The 21,982-nt window shown below is 40.5% G+C and overlaps 2 long non-coding RNA genes across 6 annotated transcripts; both read right to left on the reverse strand.

Moving 5' to 3' along the window:
* Positions 1 to 304: 304 nt before the first annotated feature.
* LOC147911491 (uncharacterized) lies at positions 305 to 1,808 on the reverse strand. 2 transcript variants are annotated; one of them, XR_015551126.1, is made up of 3 exons: positions 1,641 to 1,808; positions 931 to 1,033; positions 305 to 328 (listed from the first exon to the last, which is right to left on the reverse strand). It is a non-coding gene; the product is annotated as an uncharacterized LOC147911491 (long non-coding RNA). The 2 variants fall into 2 exon arrangements; XR_015551125.1 differs by lacking the exon at positions 305 to 328 and adding an exon at positions 473 to 617.
* A 2,157-nt stretch (positions 1,809 to 3,965) lies between these two features.
* On the reverse strand, positions 3,966 to 15,084 carry LOC147911492 (uncharacterized). 4 transcript variants are annotated; one of them, XR_015551251.1, is made up of 5 exons: positions 15,047 to 15,084; positions 11,716 to 11,830; positions 11,047 to 11,220; positions 4,965 to 5,419; positions 3,966 to 4,279 (listed from the first exon to the last, which is right to left on the reverse strand). It is a non-coding gene; the product is annotated as an uncharacterized LOC147911492 (long non-coding RNA). The 4 variants fall into 4 exon arrangements; XR_015551252.1 differs by lacking the exon at positions 15,047 to 15,084 and adding an exon at positions 14,704 to 14,750; XR_015551250.1 differs by lacking the exon at positions 15,047 to 15,084 and adding an exon at positions 14,246 to 14,349.
* Positions 15,085 to 21,982: the final 6,898 nt, after the last annotated feature.

Consider the following 21,982-nt stretch of genomic DNA (forward strand, 5'->3'; position numbering starts at 1 on the left):
TTTGTTTGTCCTGCCCATGTTCTAACATTGCTGGCTTTTTAAAGATCTCAGGGCTTTGACTCCAAAACAGCAAGATGATGAGGATCCCAGAGAGCTTTCTGGAAGCAAGACTTTATGCTTTGCAATACTGCCATCCCACCAGCTCTTCTCAAAATCCCTCCAGGACACAGACTCACAATCTTGGGTCCTCAGATTGCTGAAAGGATGCACCTTTAGAAAGTGATCAGGGTGTGGCGGCAGGACACACCGAATGGTTGAGTGAGGAATTCAACCGATCCTCTTCCCAGAATGCCATGATCACACGGGACGTGCTGTCAGAAAACAACCTCTGGGAAGAGACCAAAGACATACAACCAACTGAGGAGCATTTGAAGCTGAGGGAAGAACAGTGAGAGTCGTGGTGATTTTGCCCAGAGCAGGTCCCGTCCCCACCCCCTCAGTGTGATGGCACCGTGAGCGGCACAAGCCTGAATGGGGGTGGCTTCACTGTCAGAGGTTGCCCACTTGATGTCGCCATGGGTGGGCAAAGCCCGGCCCCTAAGCATTTCTGGAAACAGTAGCAATCTCAGTGGCAAGCTGACGTGGAAGGTCAACTTTGCAGCCGCCTGAGGTTGGATCTAGAACAGAGCAGCGAATCAGCCAGGAAGGTGAGACGGACAACCACACAATGAGACAGACACAGCAGCCTTGATGGGTTGCACATAACCCCAGGGGGTCTGAAAGTTTGTGTGCTTGTGCAGGCCTGTGCCCAATCAGGTGAGACCAGGAAGATGGGCATTGTGGGGATGCTTAGAGACCTGGCACCAGCCTAGGCTCTGCTCCCAGGTGTTGCTGCCTCCCAGCAAGTCCAATTTGACTGAGGGGACAATGCCCAGCCCTGTCGAAGGTACCTATCCACTCTGGGGCTCCCATGGAGAGAGGCCTTCTCACCTGGAAACTTCTCCCCAGGTCTTCTTCAGAGGCTGAAACGAGGTGCTCTCAGAGCAGAGAAGATGGTGAGCAGTGAGGAGAGGCTCCTGAGGAGTCGGCCCTCCTGGGGAAGGAAGCAAACGAGCTGGGAGGGTGGAGAGGTCCCTGCTTGCTCTGGCCTCAGCCCCTTCAGTGTACATCTCCCTCCTGGAGGGGACAGGAGCCCAGGGAACCCGGGAGAGCACACCCGGGCCGCGATGAGCAACGCTCCCAATGAGGAGGATCTGAGCTCAACGCAGGATCAGCCCAGGTAGGAAGGGAGCTTTTCGCCACCAGGACACTCGAGTCAAGGTCAGCGTGGCCCTGCAGGGATGATCTCCCTGCCTGTTCTACACGTCCCTGTGGACAACTGACTGCTTAGGGACTGGCTTCTGACAAGCAGACCCAGCACAAGTGACAGGACGACCCTTCCCACATTCCATCACCGAGGCTGTCATTCTCTCTCACTCGCTTTCTTCTGTTCCCTCTTCCCACTCCCTTTGTTCCCCTCTCTCAGTCTGTCTAACCCCTGGACCTGGGGACATACATGGATGTCCTGAGCTCCCCTATGCATAGGCCCACGCAGAAGAAAACCAAGGGAGTGCCCTGGCCAACAGAGAGAAAGGAGCCAGGCTCTCAGTGAAACTGATCCTGACCGAGCACACAGGAGTAAGCTTGACAGCACATCTCACCCTGGTCCAGCCTCAGTGGAGGCCACAGCCCCAACCTGGAAGTCGTCATGAGCAGAGGCTCCAGCTCAGTTGTGCAGGATTCCTGGTCCACAGAGATGGAGAGAGAGTGAATATTTGCGGTTTAAAGATGCAGGTTGGGGAACAGTGTTGTCAGAGAGGAGGAGACACCTCACACCATCTGCCAGTTCCCGGGTCTGACCTGCCCTTCTCCCTCCTCTCCCCTCCAGGCTCTCTGCAGCCACAGTGCCCACCTCTCTAACCTCCTCTAGCCAAACTCACTTCTGCTTTGGTGTCTCCACACCAGCAGTGCCTTCTCCCTGGCACGCTGATCACAGGTGAGTACAGCGCTGGGTCCTCCTGTCATTCTGGTCACAGCAAATGTCACCTCAGTCAGGCCTTTCAGACCCTCCTACCCAGTGAGACCCCAGCCCTCCCTGCAGGACACTCTTTATTTTCATTCCAGTTCATGCTCTTCTCTTTCACGTGTCTTTGATTTTGTGTTTTTGTCCATCTGCCTCCAGACTGAGCTCCTGGTGGGCAGGGACCACTGAGTAGATTTCAGCACCACACTTAGGCCCACCAGGGCTCCCGGCCCAGGGTGATGGCTTGGCACATAGCTGCCGAATGAACAAATAGGGGCATCTTGGATCCCTCCTTCCTGCTTTTGCTCCACTCAGATGGTGAAGAGGAACACTACTAATAGGAAGTGGGTCCAGAGGCAGGCGGAGGGTCAGCATGAATTCTGCATGAATCCTCCTTTCCCCAATTGCTCCAGCAAAGCTCAGTGGGCACCACTGACACAGGAGGCTGCCACCTGATGGCCAGCACAGGAACTGCAGCCTCAGGCAGGGACAGCACAGCACCAGGCAGGCATGTATTACATGTGGAGAAATGCCTATCCAAATGCATTGCCCATTTTTCATTGTGCTATTTGTATTTTATTGTTGAGAGGTGAGAATGTATTATATATTCTCAATAGTAGACCCTTAGTAGATATGTAAAGATCTGTAAACATATTCTCCCCTTCTGTGAGTCGTCTTTTCACTTTCTTGATCGTGTCTTTCAACGCACTCAAGTTTTACTTTTGATGAAGTTGAATTGATCTGTTTTCCCTTTGGTTGCTTATGTGTTGGGTGCCATAATTACAAAAACATTGCCTAATCCAGGGCCATGTTTTCTTCCAAGAGTTTTATAGTTTTAGGTCTTACATTTACATCTTTGGTGGTAAGAAGATGTAACATTTTTGTATATGGTGTGAGGTAGGGGTTCACCTTTATTCTTTCACTTGTGGATATCCACCTGTCCCAGCACTACTTGTTGAAAAGATTATTCCCTCCTCATTGTCTTGGCATCTCAAATAATTCTAGAATCTGTGGTTGTTGCAGATGGTGTGACTCACAGTTCCTTAGAATTTATCTTTACATGAAGGTTGCTTTTCTCTGGCCTTGTGGACTTTCACCCACTGCATATGTAGACTGATCATTAGTGAAATAATCATATCACGTATTTGGACTACGTTTTACTTTGCTTGCGGTGGGTATGTATGTCCACACCCTGTTACTCCCTGATGGCTGGGTGGACCACATTGCACCATTGTTCTGGCCTGGATTATCACTGTATCCTTCTAACTGGTTACTCTGCCTCTATATTTGACCTGCAATCTATCCCCAATGCACCAATTGGAGTGACCCTTTAAAACCAGATGTCACACCCTGACATTGTGAAATCTCTCCAGGGGCTCTCCATTTATCTCAGGGGGAAAGTTCAAGTCCTTATGCTGGACCTCAATCCCCATACAGTTGGTCCCACACTCTCTCTAACATCATCTTTGGCCAGTCATCCCCTGTACTTCTGCCCTCCATTATGCTCCTGGTACATGTCAGGCACTCTCCCACCTGTAGACTTGCACTCTATGTTCCTTCCACTTGGAATCCTCTTCCACATGATGATTTCATGCTTCATCTTCTTCACTATCTTTAATTCTGTGTTCAAATGTCATGTTGGTGAGGCTGTATTGACCCTGTCATTTAAAATATAAACTATCCTCTTGTCCTGACACTCCCTATCCAACTTGTTCCCCTTTCATTTTTCCCCTTAGCACTAATACCCTATAAAATAATATATAATGATAAGAATCAGTGTTCAATCAGGACACGGAAACCAACCAATAGATTGAGCAGGGACAGTTTATATAATGGACAATTAACCATAAACCTTTAAAGGGAACTATAGGGAATAACCCAGAATTACAGTAGAGTAGTTAAGAAAGAAACAAATTTGGGAGAAGACCCCTTCACCAAGGCTGCCTTCAGGCCTTGTTGGAAAAGGAATGATTACAGCACAGGGATAGTGGAGAAGATTGTCATGTTTCCCAAGGCCAGTACCGGTCCCTGATCAGGGCAGAGCTCAGCAGGTAGGGAACAGCAGGCTGAGACTGGCAAACAGGAAAGCCCTGTCCCCTCCCAGGGGCAGGTAGGCTGAGGCTGGGATGCCTACTGGATTCACTGGGATTCCACTTGCAGCGGTGCCACTCATTCTCCTTATTAAGCCATCCAAGGGGATCCACTAAATCCACTGTGGATCACCCACTGTGGGTGAGTCCCTGTAAACACCCCTGAATTGTGCCACTGCTGGTTGTACTGCAGGAGAAAGAAAAAGAAAAGAATGGAAGCACCCTGGAATTAGGAAGGAAGGCCCTTTGTCCTAAATTTTCTCTGACAAAGCTTAACCCTTGCCAGGTGCAAAAGAGAAATGTCTACTGGGTGCAGCTCCATTATTGTAGAACAGACAACAGAGGCCAACACTCTGATGTTGTTACACAGGGGCAATGCATTGATAACTGGCACCATAATTCCCTTATTATTTTGTTTATGTATTCCATGCTTTTACTTCCAACTTGCCTCTATTGCTTTATTTGAACTAAGATTTTGAAGACAGCATATGGTTTTATCAAGGTTTCTAAAAAAAGGTATTTTGACCCCCGAAAATGCCATTATTAGATCAAAACAACAGAAGAATTAAAAGTACAAAGAGGCTATACTATCAGTATATGCCTTAAGTAAATAGTTTACTGTCAAATAACTCTTATATAAGAAAGCACCATGCAGTTTCATTTTAATGATGTTGGCCTCAATAATCTAGTATAATAATAAACTCCTTTGTAATGAGTAACTATATAAAATGAAGTTACAATAATTTACAATTTACATCTGTGACATGACCCAACTACTCTCTACAAGCACGACTGAAATCTTGATTGATGCTTGGCTACCTTTTTCTACTAGAACTAATGGGAATATTTCACTGCCAACAAATTCTGTTTACCTGCTGTGTAGTTTATAAGGGTTGAATTCTTCTCTACTTGAAAATCACCATTTTCATCTCTCCATATGGATACCTGTTTATCGGCAGATAGCTTTGCAGCGAGTATAGTTTTATTCAGGAGAGTCTTATATAAGAAGTCATAAAAAATGAGTATAAATAACTTACACTTAGGCAATTTTTCTTTTTCTTTTTTTTTCCCTGCTTGGAAAGATTTGCCCTGAGCTAACATCTGTTGCCAATCTGTCTCTCTTCTTTCTCCCTTCCCAAAGCCCCAGTACATAGCTCTATATTCTACGTGTAAGTCCTTCTAGTTCTTCTACATGAGCCACCGCCACAGCATAGTCAATGAGAGACGAGTGGTGTGGTTCGCTCCTGGGAACTGAACCTGGGATGCCGAAGCGGAGCGTGCCAAACTTTAACCGCTAGGCCATCAGGGGTTGCTCCAGGAAATTTTTCTAGAAAAAAATTGGAATCAAGATGTATGATTTATTTCTAAAAATTTCATAACATACTTTAAAACATGAAATGCTCAACATGTTTAAAAGCACTTTACCACTCAGTTTACCTTAACAAAGATATAGCAAACATTGTGAGAAATATACTTTCAACAGGAAAGTCCAATTGTAGCTTTATGCTTTTGTAGACCACTCCCAATAACGTGGCTTAAAAATATAACCATAAGATTCTCTCAAGAAAATGTGTTTCATTTCTATAAAAATCGTTCTTTACAGTGTCTCAATGTTTGTTTCCTACTAAGCTTCTCAATGTTCTTTACGTTTAACAATATAGTAGAATCAAGCTCCTATAATCTAGCTTTTAATCCCACAATCCGGAAAGCTCTATCTCAAGGTCATCAATGACATCTTAAATCACCAAATAACATTATTCCCATTTTATACGTGCGAATACTGGGTTTTAAAGAAGTCAAGTTCATGCCCAATATTGTTTAGCTAGTAAGAGGCAGAGCCTAGATATGATTGACTCCTGCTGTCTGATTCTAAAATCCATAAGCATAACCTCTAGGTATACAGCCAAACATAAAACTCTGTATTCTTGCAACAGAATAAATGCATTTGCTTTTTCCTTAATGTCTGTAACACGGTTCTTAACTATTCCCATACATTGGTTTCTCCCTTTCTGTAAATGAGAGTGTTCTTCAAAGTACCTTCCTTCCTCTCTGCTCTTCTCTATATGCTCCCTACACTCCCAGTGCTTGAATTCATTTAACAAGCATTTATTTTATTGAGTCCATACAATTCCATACCCCATGGAAAAACAATGAAAAAAAACCAGTCCCTGGTCTTGAAGGATTTACAGACTACTAGGGGAGAAAGCCCTATAAGCAAGTCCAATACTCTTTTCAAAAAAAAAAATAAGTTTGAGTCTGCACAAACACAGAAGGCTTTCTATGTCACACAGCACCAGTTTTCAAGCCTTTTCTGAGGAGGACTACAGTTTTTTAAGAAATAGCGTTTAAAATTTCCAAAAGAGCACGCAAGACCTAGAACTTCCCTGATCCACTGTCCCCTTCCCACTACAAGCCATGTTTTTTCTAAGACTCTTAAGAACATCGTTTGAAAACCACTATATTCTAACATCTTAATAGTTTTGCCTTTCATGCCTAGGTCTTTAATCTACCTGGAATGGATTTCTGTGTACAGAGTAAAGTAGGGTTCCAATCTGAATTTTTTCCATACTGATATCTAATAGTCTCACGACCACTTAAAGAAACGCCCCTCGTTTGTCCTCTGCTCTGTAAGAGCACTTCTATTAAAAGAAATCAAGGTTCTGGATACACGTGGAACTGGATTTGGGTTCTCTACTGTTTTCCACTGGTCTAACACTGTGCTAATACAAAAGTGCTTTAGTTACTATAGCTTTATATATAATAAATCAGGATATCTCATAGATCAAGTCTTCTCACCTTGACCTGCTGCTTAAAAAATATCTTGGCTATTCTTAGTCCTTTGTATTTCCATATGTATTTTAGAAAACACACGTAATTTTGAGCTCTATAATTTCCTGGCAAACTGGTAAAATACTCACAAAACAAATCTAGATCATTGGTTCTCAACTGGGACAATTTTAACACCCCTACCTCCCACCCCAGGGACATTCAGCAACGTCTGGAAACATTTTTGGTTGTCACAAAGTGGGGAGTAGGTCCTACTGACCTCTAGTGATTTGAGGCCTGGGAGATGCTGCTAAGCATCCCACAGTGCACAGGACAGCTGCCACAACAAAGATTTATCCCATTCAAATTTTAATAGTGTCATTTTTGAGAAACCCTGTCTCAAATAAATCAAAGGGCAAATTTGCATGGGCCATTAAAGGGCAGGGAACATCTACCAAAAACAATAATTTAATTTTAGAAAAACTGAACTGCCATGTGCCAAATGAGATTTACCCCAATTCATTAAAAATAAATCATATTATTTGCATAGACCAAAAGGCTTATCTTCCTGTTCTCTATAGCAGGGACATTTGCAGGAAGCTTGTTGGAGGGGTTAAGTCTTTAAAATACAAAGTTATAAAGAAACAAGACATAGCCAGAAGATATTAAAAAAAAAACAAAACTCATAGAAATCAGCAAGAAACAACCCAATAGAAATATGGGCAATCTGAATAGGCAATTCACTAAAAGGAATATTCAAATGACCAATAAACATATATGAAGATTCTCAACCTCACTAGTCACCAGAGAAATACCAATTCAAACTCACGAGGACACCATCCATGCACCAGAATGGCTAAAATTTTAGAAAAGTTGACATATCAAGTGTTAACAAGAATGCTGAATAACGTAATTCTCATATACTACTGGATGTAGTGAAGGGGTTGCACAAACTGGTTCAACCACTTTGGAAAATGTTGGCAGTCTCTACTATAGCTGAACATATCCATACACTATGACCAGCAATGCCATTCCTAGGGTTATATCCAACAGAAAATACTTACCTATTTGCAAAGAATGAACAAGAATATTCATAAAAACATTAAAAGCCTAAAGGAGAAACCATCCAAATGTCTAATAACTTCAGAATGGATTAATAAACTGTGATATGTTCATAGAAGGAAATAATATACCACAACAAGAACTACTACTATATGCAACAACACAAATGAATCCCCAAAATACAATGTTAAGCAAAAGTACGCAGACTCAAGAGTACAGCTATCACTCCATTTCTATAAAGAGGCAAAACTCATCAATGGTGACAGAAGGGAAGCTTGCCAATACCTGTGGAGAGAAAGGATAGTGACTAGAAAAGAGCATGAGAAGGGGCTGTAGGGTGTTGGTAATGTCCTATTTTTATCTAGGTGGTAGATACACGAGTGTGTTTACTTTGTGAAAATTTATCAAGCTATACACTTAGGATTTGTATGCTTTTCTGTATTTAGCTTATATCTTACTAAAGAATTTGCTTAAAAATATAAAGAATACAACCCTCATTTATCGCATCTGATGCTTCAAGAGACTATTCTAAACAGCCCAAACTCACAATGATGCTAAAATGCAAGTTGTGTATATATTGACAACTGATTTTTTACCAAGGCACAAAGGCAATGCAGTGCATAAAGGATAGCCTTTTCAATAAATGGTGCTGAACAATGAGATATCCATAGGCAAAATAAATGAACTTGGATCCATACCTCACACCATATACCAAAAATAACTCGAAATGGATTTTAGAGTTAACAGTAAAACCTAAAATTATATTTGATAGAAAAACACTTGTATTCAAAATATATAAAGAACTGTCAAAACTTAACAATAAGAAAAAAAAACAGGCAAAAGATTCGAACAGACATTTTATCAGAGAAGACATACAGATGTCTAATAAGCACACGAAAAGATGCTCAACATCATAAGTTATCAGGGAAATGCTGATTAAAACCACAATGAGATACCACACTACATGCCTATTAGAATGGCTGACAAGACTGACCTTACCAAGTGTAAGCAAAGATGTAGAGAAATGGGAACTCTCGGACACTGCTGGTGGGAATGTAAAATGATATAATGTATAAACACTTTGGGAAACAGTTTGGAAGTTCCTTAAGGAGTTAAACATAAGTGAGCCACTCACTCCACTCTTAGGTATTTGCCGATAAAAAGGAAAGCACATGTCCATAACAAAGACTTACATACAAATGTTCATAGCAGCTTTATTTGTAATAGCCCAAAACTAGAAACAACTCACATATGCATCAACACCTGACTGGATAAACAATTTGTAGTATATCCACAGAACAGAACATTACTCAGCAACACAAAGGAACAAACTATTGATATACACAACATGCGTGAATTTCAAAAGAATTATGTTAAGTGACAGAAGCTAGACAAAATCAGTGTACAAATTGTCTGATTCCATTTATATAAACTCTCGAAAATGCAAACTAATCTATAGTGATAGAAAGCAAATCAGTGGTTCTTTGGGGAGAGTAAGTCACAGAGGGGTGGGAAGGAGGGATAACAAAGGTGCATGAGAAAACTTTGGAAGATAATGGATATGTTCACTATCTTGACACTTACTGAAAGTTTCATGGAGGTACACCTTATGGTGGAGGTCATAACTTATCAAAGCATACCATTTAAATAAATGCAGTTTGTTTTCTCAAGTATATTTCAATAAAGCTTTTCTAAAAATAATACAGGTTGTATATAAATATTGTAAACCAGAGTTCTTATAATTAGCTCAAAATCAACTCCATTCATTCACACAACAAATATTTATCTAGCACCTACTATATGCCAAGCACTCTGCTAGGTTCCAGGGTTACAATGGTAAGCAAACTGACATGGTTCCTGACCTCATGGAGAACACAGTCTGCTAGGGGAAGCAGAGATTAATAAAAGATGCACACAGACACATGGATAATAAAAACTTCACAGACAAGTGCTGTCAAGGAGACAAACACAGTAAGATGACACAAAATAACAGGGAAACCAAATATGATCTAACGGAAAGGTCAGTATGGCTCCCTCAAGGAAGTGACATTTAAGCAACACCTAATGGAAGAGGAGGATAACAAGTTGAAGATGTAACTTTCTTCAGAAGAGACACTAACACAACCAAAGGCTCTGAGGCAGAAGAAAGCATGACCCTTTGAAGGAATGGAAAGAAAGTCAAAAGGGCTAAGGGTCAAAACAGTGTAGACAACACTATTGCTCACCTCTCCAGAAACTATTCCATCTCCTCTTCCTCACTCCTAACAGAATCACACTTGGGTTCCAGCAGCCACCCTCCTCCACACATAGTCATGTGCTTTAGAGCAAGATGACTCCATTCTTGATTTTAGGAAGTGGATACTCTTGAGACTTAATTCAGTCATGGCCACCTCTTTTCTCCCTGCCAGTGATTAGTTAAAGAATGGCATGAGTGAAAGCAGGAAAAGAAGTTATTGCATGCGCTAAACAAGAGACGGTAGTTTGGACCAGGGAGTTGTCAATGGAGATAGAGATTTGCACGGAGAAATAATGTAGAGCAACGTGTACAGGATGTCTCCTAGGTTTCTGGCTTAGGCAAATAACGATCAATCTTTTCCATATAGTCAAAGCCATTGAAATATTTTTTTAAAAATGAATAGTCTTATGTTATTCTTAATATATTTCTCTTAAATAAACCTAATTAGAACTAGTCAAGTATCATACCTAAAACATATCTCATCCTCATTCAGGATACTGGCTTCAGAAGTTCATGCAAACATATCAAGAATGAATGAGGCTAACTAGATTTTGTCTTACAATACAAATCAATGTTTTCTAAAATTCTAACCTATAATTAACAATCTTGCCTACAAATAATATCAATTTCTGAATATCATTTATTTTGCCTTGCCTGCTTCAAAAAATAATTTAAGCTGGCAAAATGTCCAAATCAATTAAAAGCCAAGCCAAGAATAAAGTAGTCCAAGGATTTCTGACCACTCTTGTGTTATCTAAAAATAATTCCAGAGAAATTAGATGGAGGTACCTAACCAATTATGCTCATCAAATTTATCAAATTAGGTCTCATAACAGTAATGTAGTTTCCTATTACACATACCTACAGACCCAGGCAAAAATATAACCTACTTTGACAAGGTGATGAAGTGCCATTTCTTTCAGAAGGTGGTGTACTTGGACTGTTGAAATGACGTGAAGTTCCTCGGTCCTCGCCATCGTTTGTAAAATTCTTTGAATGGCACGTACAACCACGTGACAATGGTACTTCAGCTTTTTTGCTTAAGCTTTCATCCGCTGGCTTCCCTAAAAGTGAAAGAACCTCTATTTATAATATTTCTAATTAAATAAACATTAATCATCCTCTGCAGCTACAGTGAGCAACCACTCGAATTTGCCCAGGATTGGGAGGTTTCCCAGGCTGTAAGATTTTCAGTGCTAAACCTGGGAAAGTACCTTGCAAATCTGGACAAGTTGGTCACCCTATCTGTAGCATCAAATTAGGACAGGAGAGAAACACTTATGATGTCAGAGACATTTATAGAGAAGTTATCATCAATGTGCATAACTTACAAAAAGATAATAGTCAAAGATTAATAATGTAATAAAGGCACAACCACTTGAGTATTCGTTTATATTGAGACTTATTAAAATATCAAGCAGGGAGGATTAAAAGAAAGACCAAAAGTATATTCTTAGTTACTGCTATTTCTTTAAATGAATCATTCTGGATAAAAAGTACTTTATTATATTTTTTTCAAGTCCCAATAATCAAGCTGAATATATCAACCAAATACTCACCACGAAGAAGAGCCTGTTGCCACGCTAAAGCAGCACAGAGTAAGACTAAGCTTTTCCCACTTTCTGTAGGGCTCTCCAACAAACAATGCTGCTTACTTTTTAATCCTCGGACAATCTATCAACACAAAAACAATAAAAAAAAATCAGTAAACAATTTACTTCATTAGGGTCTGTCTCCATCACAAGTACAAACACAACAAGAAGTAAGGTTGTACTTGAGGGAACATAACAATAGCAGAAGGGAGAATTAGTATTTAGTTCAATCTAGACCTTATTCCTTTATCTTTCTCCCTAAAATTATGTTGGACTTAAAAACATATAGGCATAAAAGAAATGAACAAAGCAATTTGTGCCTTAATGATGCAAGCACCTTCATTTCTGTAAAACTAGAGTACACTAATATCTTGGATGAAAACTTAATGGAGGATACTGCTAGGGGGAGTGTAAATCGCTACCACCACTTTGGACAGAAATTAACAATTTCTAGCAAAGTTGAAGATACCCAACACCAGGAAGTCCAGTCCTATATATATATCCAAAACCTTTCCCACAGGAACATAAGGAAACATGCATAAGAATGTTCATAGCAGCATTGTTTAGAATTGCAAAAGAATGTAAACAACTTAAATGTCTATCAAAAGGAAAATGGATAAAAATATTCTGGTATATTCATGCAATGGAATACTACACAGCAATTAAAATAGATGAACAATCAATAAGGCTACTTCTTAAAAAAAATGTTAAGCAACTAAAAACACTTCTGAACAAATATAGGTACAGTATCATATCATTTTACAAAGTTTAAAAACAGGTAAAGTAATGCTCTATATTGTTTACAGATACATACATATGTAACAAAAGTATAACAACACGTCTAGGAAAGAAAAAGAATAAATTCAGCATACTAGTAATGTTACTTGCAAACAAGGTATAAAGTAAATATGGCAAAATATTAAGATTGAACAACTCTGGAAAGTTGGCTTACTCATTTGTCTATTAATTTTCTATATGATTGAAATATCTCAAAAATATGGTGAGAAATATAGTATTCCGTGTAAAAGACAGTAAATACTTTGTAGAAGGTAGTAATTCCGTAAATAGAAGTGCCAAATGAGCTGAGAATAGTTTTCAGAATATTCTCCTTTGCCTCCTAACCATATACAGTTTATAGAGATCAGGATTCTTTTTCGAAAGGTTACATGTTCTTCCATGAACCCAGCAAATATTTTCAATCCATTTACTATCTGAGAAAATGAATGTAGTCACAGATTCAGTATACGTCATGAATTATCAGCATCTTTACCTTAATGAAGTCTTAACTGCTGAAAAATACTTGCAGAATTCATTATAGCAAGATATGATGGACAAGCTTTACAAGGAAATTTCATCTTCACCCCACCAACTGTACATTCAGACCATATTGAAGAGTCATGCTTTCCTGTTTACTTAGATTCCTAACTGCAGCAGAAACGAAAATCAAGACTGAAACAATGCCATTCAAAGAAAACCAGATACCCAACTAGACTAGGACAGAAGTCTAGAAATAAAAAGGGGATTCCTAAATGTATAAACAAAACAAATGCAAGTAAAAGAATTTCCTAATCTTAACCATCACAGTGGTTGAGAACATGTCACGGAATCTGACAAATCTGGATTTTTATCCCTACTCTGCCAAAGCTGTGGACCAGGAGGTAGAAGTACGAGTTCTAGATCAGGTTCCCACAACTCAGATGTGTTTCCTTGATCATGTCTTCACTTCTCTAGACTAAGATCCTTATATGTAATAATCCCTAATTGAAAAACTGTTGTAATGGAGACAATGCCTTGGCACTCAGTAGATGCTTGATAATTCTGATTTAAAGGTCAGAAGGGTATAATGAAAAGAAGATGGGCTTTGGAGTAAAGCAAGCCTAAGTGTGAGTCCCACTGTGTGAATCACTGAACCTCAGTCTGCTTCTTCATCTGTGCAATGGAGATAAGATTATCCACCTGATAGAGTTTTGACAAAAATTAGCCAGGCATTGAGTTAAGAGTTAAGTAAGGTAATGGATAGAATGCGCCTAAACTCCAGTACTTGACACAGAGGAGGTGATCTACTTTAATCCCCACCTCTTCTAAACCACCTATGCTTAATCTAGGATCCAGAGACGGAAGTCAGGGACTGTGCTCTCTTGCTATTGCGTGCATAAGTCTTGGTACATGACTGCGTTTCTCTGAAGAGAAAGTCCGTGGATTTCTCATTCCCAGAACTATATCCTAATAAAATAACTGAAAACAGAGGGGAGACTGATATGCACTGTTATCAACTGAGGACTTCCTTGCAATAGTGAAAAAAAAGGGCAAATTCGACCTGGGGATGGAGGGATGGTTAAAAGAGCAATTCAACAGCTTATGAAGCCAATTATACCCTGACCCCTAGCCTATGTGTTCCAAAACAAGCTAAGAACCACTATTCTAAGGTATTTCCCAGTTCTTATATTCTGTGATTCTATCTGTGCAACTCTTGAGAAGAGATTTGGTGGACTCTCACCCCTTCACCCCAGCCAATAACGCAACGCCGGCTAGTTCCTCAGATACAGCCTAGAAATCCATCCTGCCCGCAGTCGCCGCAATCCCCCAGGGGATAAAGGACGAGCCCCAATCCGCCTCCCGCCATCGTCCCCGCCGCCATGAGTCAGCGGGGCCCAAGGGGGCCCAGGCCCTCTCCCCAGGGGTCGGGACAGGCTCCCTAAGGCCTCCGCGTGCTCAGACCCCCGAGGCCCGGGGAAGCGGTCACCCCGACGGCCCGCATGGCGGCCAGACGAGAGCAGAAGGCTCCCTTCGGGCAGGCTGCGCACCGCCCCACTAGAGACAGGCTGGCCTGTTCTGAGGAAAACAGAGGCGGCGCTGCCTGGGCTCCGAGTACCGGGAGAAAAGGAAATGGTATCTGACAGCACACACTGCAGAGCCTGGCAGAGAGGAGAGGCCCCAAACCTCTCGCCTCCTCACCGGGCTGCCACTCCCTGGCCGAGCATGGACTCCGGCGCCTCACCGGCCTCCTCCTTCGCTCTCTCCAGGCCGTGCACAAGCGCTCTCGTGGACGAATTCTCGCCTCCTGCCCCCTCGACTCCCAGCACCCAATCACACGTCAGAGCAGAAACCAAGCCACCAATCCCGGCGTGAGGTTAGGGGGCGAGAAGCCTGGCCCCGAGGGAAGCCTCCGCAATAAAAACCAACACAAAGTATTTCGTGTCCCGGAGGCGAACGCTTGAAGAGTGAGGGACGCGAGCAGACTGCAGGGTTTAAAGGAAAAGTCTTCTCCGTTTTGAGATTTTGAAACCGGCGACTTAACCCGTGCATCCGTTTCCTTGGAAACTCGCAGTCTCATTCTTTAGGTCTGTAGACCATGAGAAAAGAAAGCCTTGCTGGGTTCTTCCCAGAGCGCCCATCAGTGCCGCTCAGCTCATGTTTCCGAACTTCAAGGCAGCCCGGGTGTGGCACAGACGGAGGCGGGAACTACCAGACGCCTGATCCCGGCCAGACGACAAGGCTGGTTGACGAGTGGCCGCAGAACCTCAGGATGTTCCAGACTTCCCCGGATAACGAGTTCAACCAGAGCAACGCTCTAGAGCGCTCCCGCCCCAGTCACTTCTGCTCCATCAAGGCTCATCCACCTTCTGTCCCTCCTAACACCAGGTTGTTATTCTTTGCCACGAAGTACACTTCAGCTTCCTCGAAGGTAGGTAGTTAATCATGATCTCTCCAAATTGTGATTTTGTCAATTTCTGAATAGCCTAAGCTTGGCTCTGATATTAGTGTCTCAAAAAGGTAAAACGTGAGACAGTTTCTCAAGTTTGAGCAACTACTTTGGGGAGAGGTTTGCTGCAGGGGGAGCAGCGGGAGGAGAGTGGATTTGTTTGCTTCCCTTTCAGTTTTACTGCATCTTCCCCAATTGCAAAATGTACAGTGCTAAAAATAAATTCTACCTTTTAATTTAGTAATCTCAGGCTCAAAAATTTATCCTAAAAGAGTAATCCAAAAGAAAGAAAAAGTAAAAATACCTAAATTGATAACATTGCCTATTGTAATCCTGAAAAAAGTCATCAACCTTCCGGTCTAGTAATAGCACCTTATACGGTTATGATACATCAGTTTGATCATTAGGAAGCCAATAAAATAATTATCAAAAGTAAACAACTTGCAAAAAAAATTTCATATAAAGTAAAATGAAAGAAAGCAGACTCCCTACAGGGTATTATGAATTCCATTATGTGAAAATATATATGCATAAGCAAAGATGGAGGGAAAGTATAAAAAATGTAACTTACTGTTAAAACGGTGGGATGAAGGATAATTTATCAATACTTAAAAATATCTTCAAATTTTTATTCTGCTTTTACAATTTTTTTAAATATCAAATCGTTTAAGTAACTGCTCCAGGGAAACTACTACAATTTTCGATTTTCCTCCGCTCAATTCCTAAGGCTCTCAACCGATTCTAGCCTTGTATGGCCATTTGACGTGTGTGGCCTTAACGGAAATGGATACACGTAGGCTCTTGAGCCAGACAGTCCTGGATTCCTGTCCCTTGAACTGTTCCTTTCAGGTGAACAGTAGTGAAAGAAAACACAAAAAACTACAAGTTCATTTCATAAAGAATAGGAATGTTTATAAACCAATATTAAAAATAGCTGCACACATCTGTTTTCACTTGAATAAAAAAATCACATTGTGACTAATTTTGTAACCTTAACTTAAAATACATGGATCTTAACATTTACTGATATAGTTACACATTTTGTTTACATCATCAACGAATGTGACGAAAAACAGCATGTTGCTATGTAAACACAGCAGGTTTTGACCAGCCTTTGAAAACTGATCCAAGAATGTGCGCTGCATTTAGTTAGAAACCATTTATTTCAAACTTTTTTGAAATCCTAGAAGTTTCCTACTCACATAAAATATTCAAAAGCCTCAGTTTAAAATAAAACAAAACAAAAGAACACAGGACCGTTGTATTTAATCTTAGAAGACTACAAAACTGCCCTGTTTAAAAATATGAAAATTCTTACAGTATTTTTTAAGTGTATGCTTTTATTTTTCACATCGAAATTACTTGATTGAACATTAAGCATCTGATATCTCAGGGAAGGCCAGCCCAGTATCCTGGTTTTCAGAGCTGACCAGGTGTTCCTGATACAATCTATGGACCAGCAGAGACCCATTTGACTAAAGAAGAAATAATTAATCAAGTCTTCTCTAAACATTGCTGCATAATGGAATCAACTGGGGAATCTTAAAAAAAAATACTAATGCCTGACTCCCAACTACAGACATTCTGATTTAATTGGCATGGGTTACAATTGGAGATCAAGAGTTTTAACAGCTCTCCAGGTGATTTTAATGTGCAGCAAAATTTGGAGCCACCACAATGCTGCAAGGCACAACAGTTATCTAAATCACAATTAGCCACAAATGACAGATGCCTATAGAGGAGAACTCACTTTTAAAGAAGTTTCTCAAGTTGGAAATACTTTATAGTTTCTCTCTGTTTCTTAAGATCAAATTTATGCTTTTTCTGAAAGTTATAATGACTTTAATTAGTAGTCTTCAGAGGAGATTTATATTGTTAAACACTCAACAATTTTTTTCAACCATTAAGTTTAGGTTATTGTATATAATCACTGCTATACACTTATCTATTACGTGTAACAATACACTGAAATTACCTTCTAGCCGTCACAGTATTAAGAACCATCCATAGTTTATTGACTGTTTGAAGCATTCTCCACAGAACCTCTGAATTCAATAGCTGGTTCATATTGGATGTTAATCCTTCTGCATATTACCATATGCATAATTTCACTGGCAGAGAGTAGAATCAAGCGTTCTAGAATCTGTATCGTTTCCATATGTCTTACTGGGACAGCTGAAAATGCTAAAGGGGAATCTTAGCAGTCATAATCTAAATTCTATACAGCTTACCAAATAAGAAGTAACATTGCTCTATCAGACTACAGGCCAAACAAATCAAGAAAACAATGTTGCTCTAAACGTAAAACTTTCAATCTTAGCCATAGTTTTGGCCATACTTAAAATAAGGACCTTAAGAAAAATTCATTTAGGTGTAGTTATTTCACAAAGAACAAAACATATCTCATTTAAAAAATCACATTAGTGACCCAAAGACAAGGTTCATTTCCTTGGTGATTCAGAAAGATTTTAAAAATTGATTGAAATATGAGAATATACCCAAGTATTGCCTTTGGTAGTCACATTCATTTGAAAAATTGGAATTTGTTGATACCTATAAGGGTGGCCCCTTTTATAGGTTATAAGCACTCAGCAGATTGCTGTTATTCAATAATATCAATCCTGTGCTCTTCAATAGAACAGACACTAACCACATCTGGCTGTTGAGCATTTGAAATGTAGCTAGTCCAAAATGAGATGTGCAGTAAGTATAAAATATACACTGGATTCCTAAGAGTTAGTATGGAACAACAGTAAAATATCTCATTAATCGTTTTTTATATCGAGCACCTGATGAAATAATATATTAGATATATTGTGTTAAATAAAATAATTATTAAAATTAATTTTGCCTTTCGTTTTACTTTAATGTGGCTATAGAAAGTTTCAAATTATATGTTAAAATTATATGTGTGGCTTGCATCTTATTTCTATTTGACAGTGGTGATCTAGAACACTATCCAGTAACCGCAAGTCCGTTCCTCTATTCCACGGCACTTATTTCTGACTTCTTTCTATCGACCTTTCACACAACCTGTTCAGTGACATAACGTAGGACCTAGGAGGAAACAGATACAAGCATATCAGAAAGAAATGGTTAAAACTCCTTAAACTCAAAGAGAATGATTAAAATTATATTCACCAAAACCTTATTATATCCCTAGGGAAGTTCTGCATGATTTTAAGATTTCAATGAGCCTAACATCTCTTTGCACTACTAAAGGGGAGGAAGGAGTATCAATCTACTATACCTTCTTGGAGTTGTTTAGGAGAGTGGTTTTTGGCATTATTAGTCAGGAGCATTTCCCTTAACAGGGCGTCAGTCCCTGTGATGTTTTCTTTACAGATCCAATCTTTCACAATGCATAAATGCAAGTAGTTAGTTACAAGGAGACATAGTAAAGCAGAATGCGACCCTGAAAAATTTACAGAAAGTCAACTGGATTCTTCATTCTTAAACACAAAACTCATCTCTCTCCTCTCTCCCCCTCCATTCTCCCTTTCACTATCAGCAATCCAAAGGAAGTTACACTTCTTGTGCATGCATACTAGAGTTTGAGAACTTCTGTTAGGTAGTTCAGCCAGGGAATCTGCTTAGATAAATATCCCCAAGTGATCTGATACAGGGAAGTTGGAAACTACTACTTTTATCAAAAGTTCTCAAGCTTTCTTCCACTCTATCCCAACATAAAAGTCTTTCATCAGGAAAAGTTGTTTGACATAGCCATAGTTCAAGAGTTGAGAGGGGGAGGAAAGAAAAAGAGGAGAAAAGAATGTCCATTTTCGGGAGATCATATATGATTTTAAAAAGGCCTCACTCAGAAATTCTGATGACTAGTGGTGTAGTGATTTGCATGCTCTGCTGCAGTGGCCCCAGGTTTGCAGGTTCGTATCCCGAGCACAGACCCACACACCACTCATCAAGCCATGCTGTAGCAGCATTCCACATACAAAATAGAGGAAGATGGGCACAGATGTTAGCTCAGGGCCAATTTTCCTCAAGCAAAAAAAAACAGGAAGGTTGGCAAAGGATGTTAGCTCATGGCCGGTCTTCCTCACCAAAAAAATAAAAGAAATTCTGATAGGCTTCTATAGGAGAACATGTCCTCTCCTCCAACCCAGTTGACAATCATTGCTATACATGGGTAAAATTCAAGTTGCTCACTTTAAATACCTAAAAGTTCTCAGGCACTTTATGTATATTTTCTCATTTCACCCTAACATTCCTACAAGGTAAGCAATATTGTCTCCATTCTACTGTAAGGAAACAGGCTGAAACACATTTAATAATATCCCAAAGTCACACAGCTAATTATGTCAGCCAGTCGAAGCAGTACTGGTGATACCCACAAGAGGATGTATTTGTCTTCCTTCAAGAAGGGTTAAGGAAGCTCCAAAGGAATGGGAAAGCTTCCTTTTTGTAAATCAAATGCTTGTTTCTAAACTTTTGCTTATACCATGGTTTGACTATTCGTGACTATTATTGTGTAATATCAATAATGAGAAAGTAAATGATGATATTGTAAAAATGCCTATTTAGATATATGAGATGTCACTATGCTAAGTGCTTGGCACATAATTACTTCATAAATATTTTTGTTACTATACTACTAGTATCGTTATCAGAGTTGTAAGTGTAGTGGTAATAATATTAGTAACAACAATGGTTCTTTAGATACAATCATCAACTTCTCATGCAACTTAAATCAAATCGTACCAGTGTTTAGTCCCAGTAGGGATGGTATCTGCTTCCTTTCTTATAGAAACTGCTTAAAATTGATGTTTCTGTTTGAAAAGACACTGTAACAATCAAAAGCGGTATAATTTTAAAGTTTAAAAGTCTCAATGAATAAGTATGTGTACAGTGAAGACTATCCCAGGGCCGGCACCGCAGCATAGTGGTTAAGTGTGTGCGCTCCGCTGCTGCGTTCGGATCCCGGTTGCACACTGAGGCACCACTTCTCAGGCCATGCTGTGGCAGTGTCCCACATAAAGTGGAGGGAGATGGGCATGGATGTTAGCTCAGGGCCAGTCTTCCTCAGCAAAAAGAGGATGATTCCATGGATGTTAGCTCACGGCTGATCATCCTCACAAAAAAACAAAACAAAACCATTTTTTTTTCTTTGGAATTAGATTATGCAAAGATACGAGTAAATAAATGAAGACACCTGGCTGAAGATGACCAAAGAAGCTTCATGTTCCTCCTTGAAACCAACCATAACACAGAAAGAAAAAGAAAATTCCAACTTCAAGGAAGCAAACAATAAAAACCACACTCAAACGTTATTAAAAAAAAGAAAATATTATAAAAAAATTAAATTTCAAAAATATCAGTATTTCTATGAGTTTTACACTAAAACTATTATAGTAATTCTATGCTGTGGAATATTATAGAGCAATTAGAAACATAAGGTAGATCCACATGTACTGACATGAAAAGATTTCCAAGAAATATATTAACTCTCCAGACCAAAAGGAAAACGACAAGCACCCAGAAATCAACGCTAAAAGCACAGAAATGTATAACCTTAATGACAGAGAATTCAAAATAGCTATCATAAAAAAGCTCAGTGAAATATAAGAAAACAGACAATTCAATGAAATCAGGAATTTTTTCACAAAAGAGATTGAAACTATAAAGAAAAAGCCATCAGAAATCTTAGAGCAGTTAGTTAGTCTTCACTAAGTGCTTTCAGAGATTTGATCAGTTTTAGAACAAGCAGCAAGGATCTTCCTATTGCACACCCCCTCTTTTCCCAGAGTGTGTGTGGCATAAGGGTGGAGGCTGCACGTGCAAGCCGGTCATGGGAAATGTCACTTCAGCACTGGTTTCTGGGCAGAACTGCAAGATTTAGGGTGGAGTTATTTCCTTCTTTCCTCCTTGTCTACTGGGGTGCCTCCCTACCCCCACAGTCCCCCAGGTGGGCTCAAGCACCCAGGATGGCAGCTATGATGATGGGTGACCCGAGTTCACTTTTGGTTGGAGAGGCCTATAAAAGGCCAGCAGCAGCCTTTTGTAGGCCACATTTCACATGTGGTGCCTCAGAGAGTCTTTGGAGCCGCAGCAGCACAGAACATCTGATTTCGCTTGTTTTGGTCTCAGAGAAACTGATACATGTTGTTTTGCATGTAGTAGCATCAAAGGGAATTTGTCCTGCAGTTCTGAGTGTGCCCTGCCCTGCCTGGCTCTCGACTCTTCATTTTTCTTGCCACATCTGCATCTGTGGGTGCCATCCACCTGTCTTTCTCAGCACCTGAAGCTCAACGAGAAGCGTACGCTGGCCTTGCCTCCCTGGAGTCTTCAAGGGCGCCCTGCTCTATGATCACGTCCTTCGGGGCATTAGCTCTAAGCAGCCTGTCCATGGTGGCTATCTGGCTGGTGGCTCACCCTGCCTGGATGCCAACCTGGTTTCCACCCTTCTCCTTGAGCGAGTAGTGGACACCCACCCCAGCCTGCAGAGACTCCTGCCTGGGCTCTGCCAGTGAGCCTGGGGACCACCACTGTGAGTTTTGCAGGAGGAAGAGAGGAAGT

Source organism: Ceratotherium simum, unplaced genomic scaffold (genome assembly GCF_057802395.1).
Source record: "Ceratotherium simum simum isolate JZ-2026a unplaced genomic scaffold, ASM5780239v1 HiC_scaffold_43, whole genome shotgun sequence".
Classification (NCBI taxonomy): domain Eukaryota; kingdom Metazoa; phylum Chordata; class Mammalia; order Perissodactyla; family Rhinocerotidae; genus Ceratotherium; species Ceratotherium simum.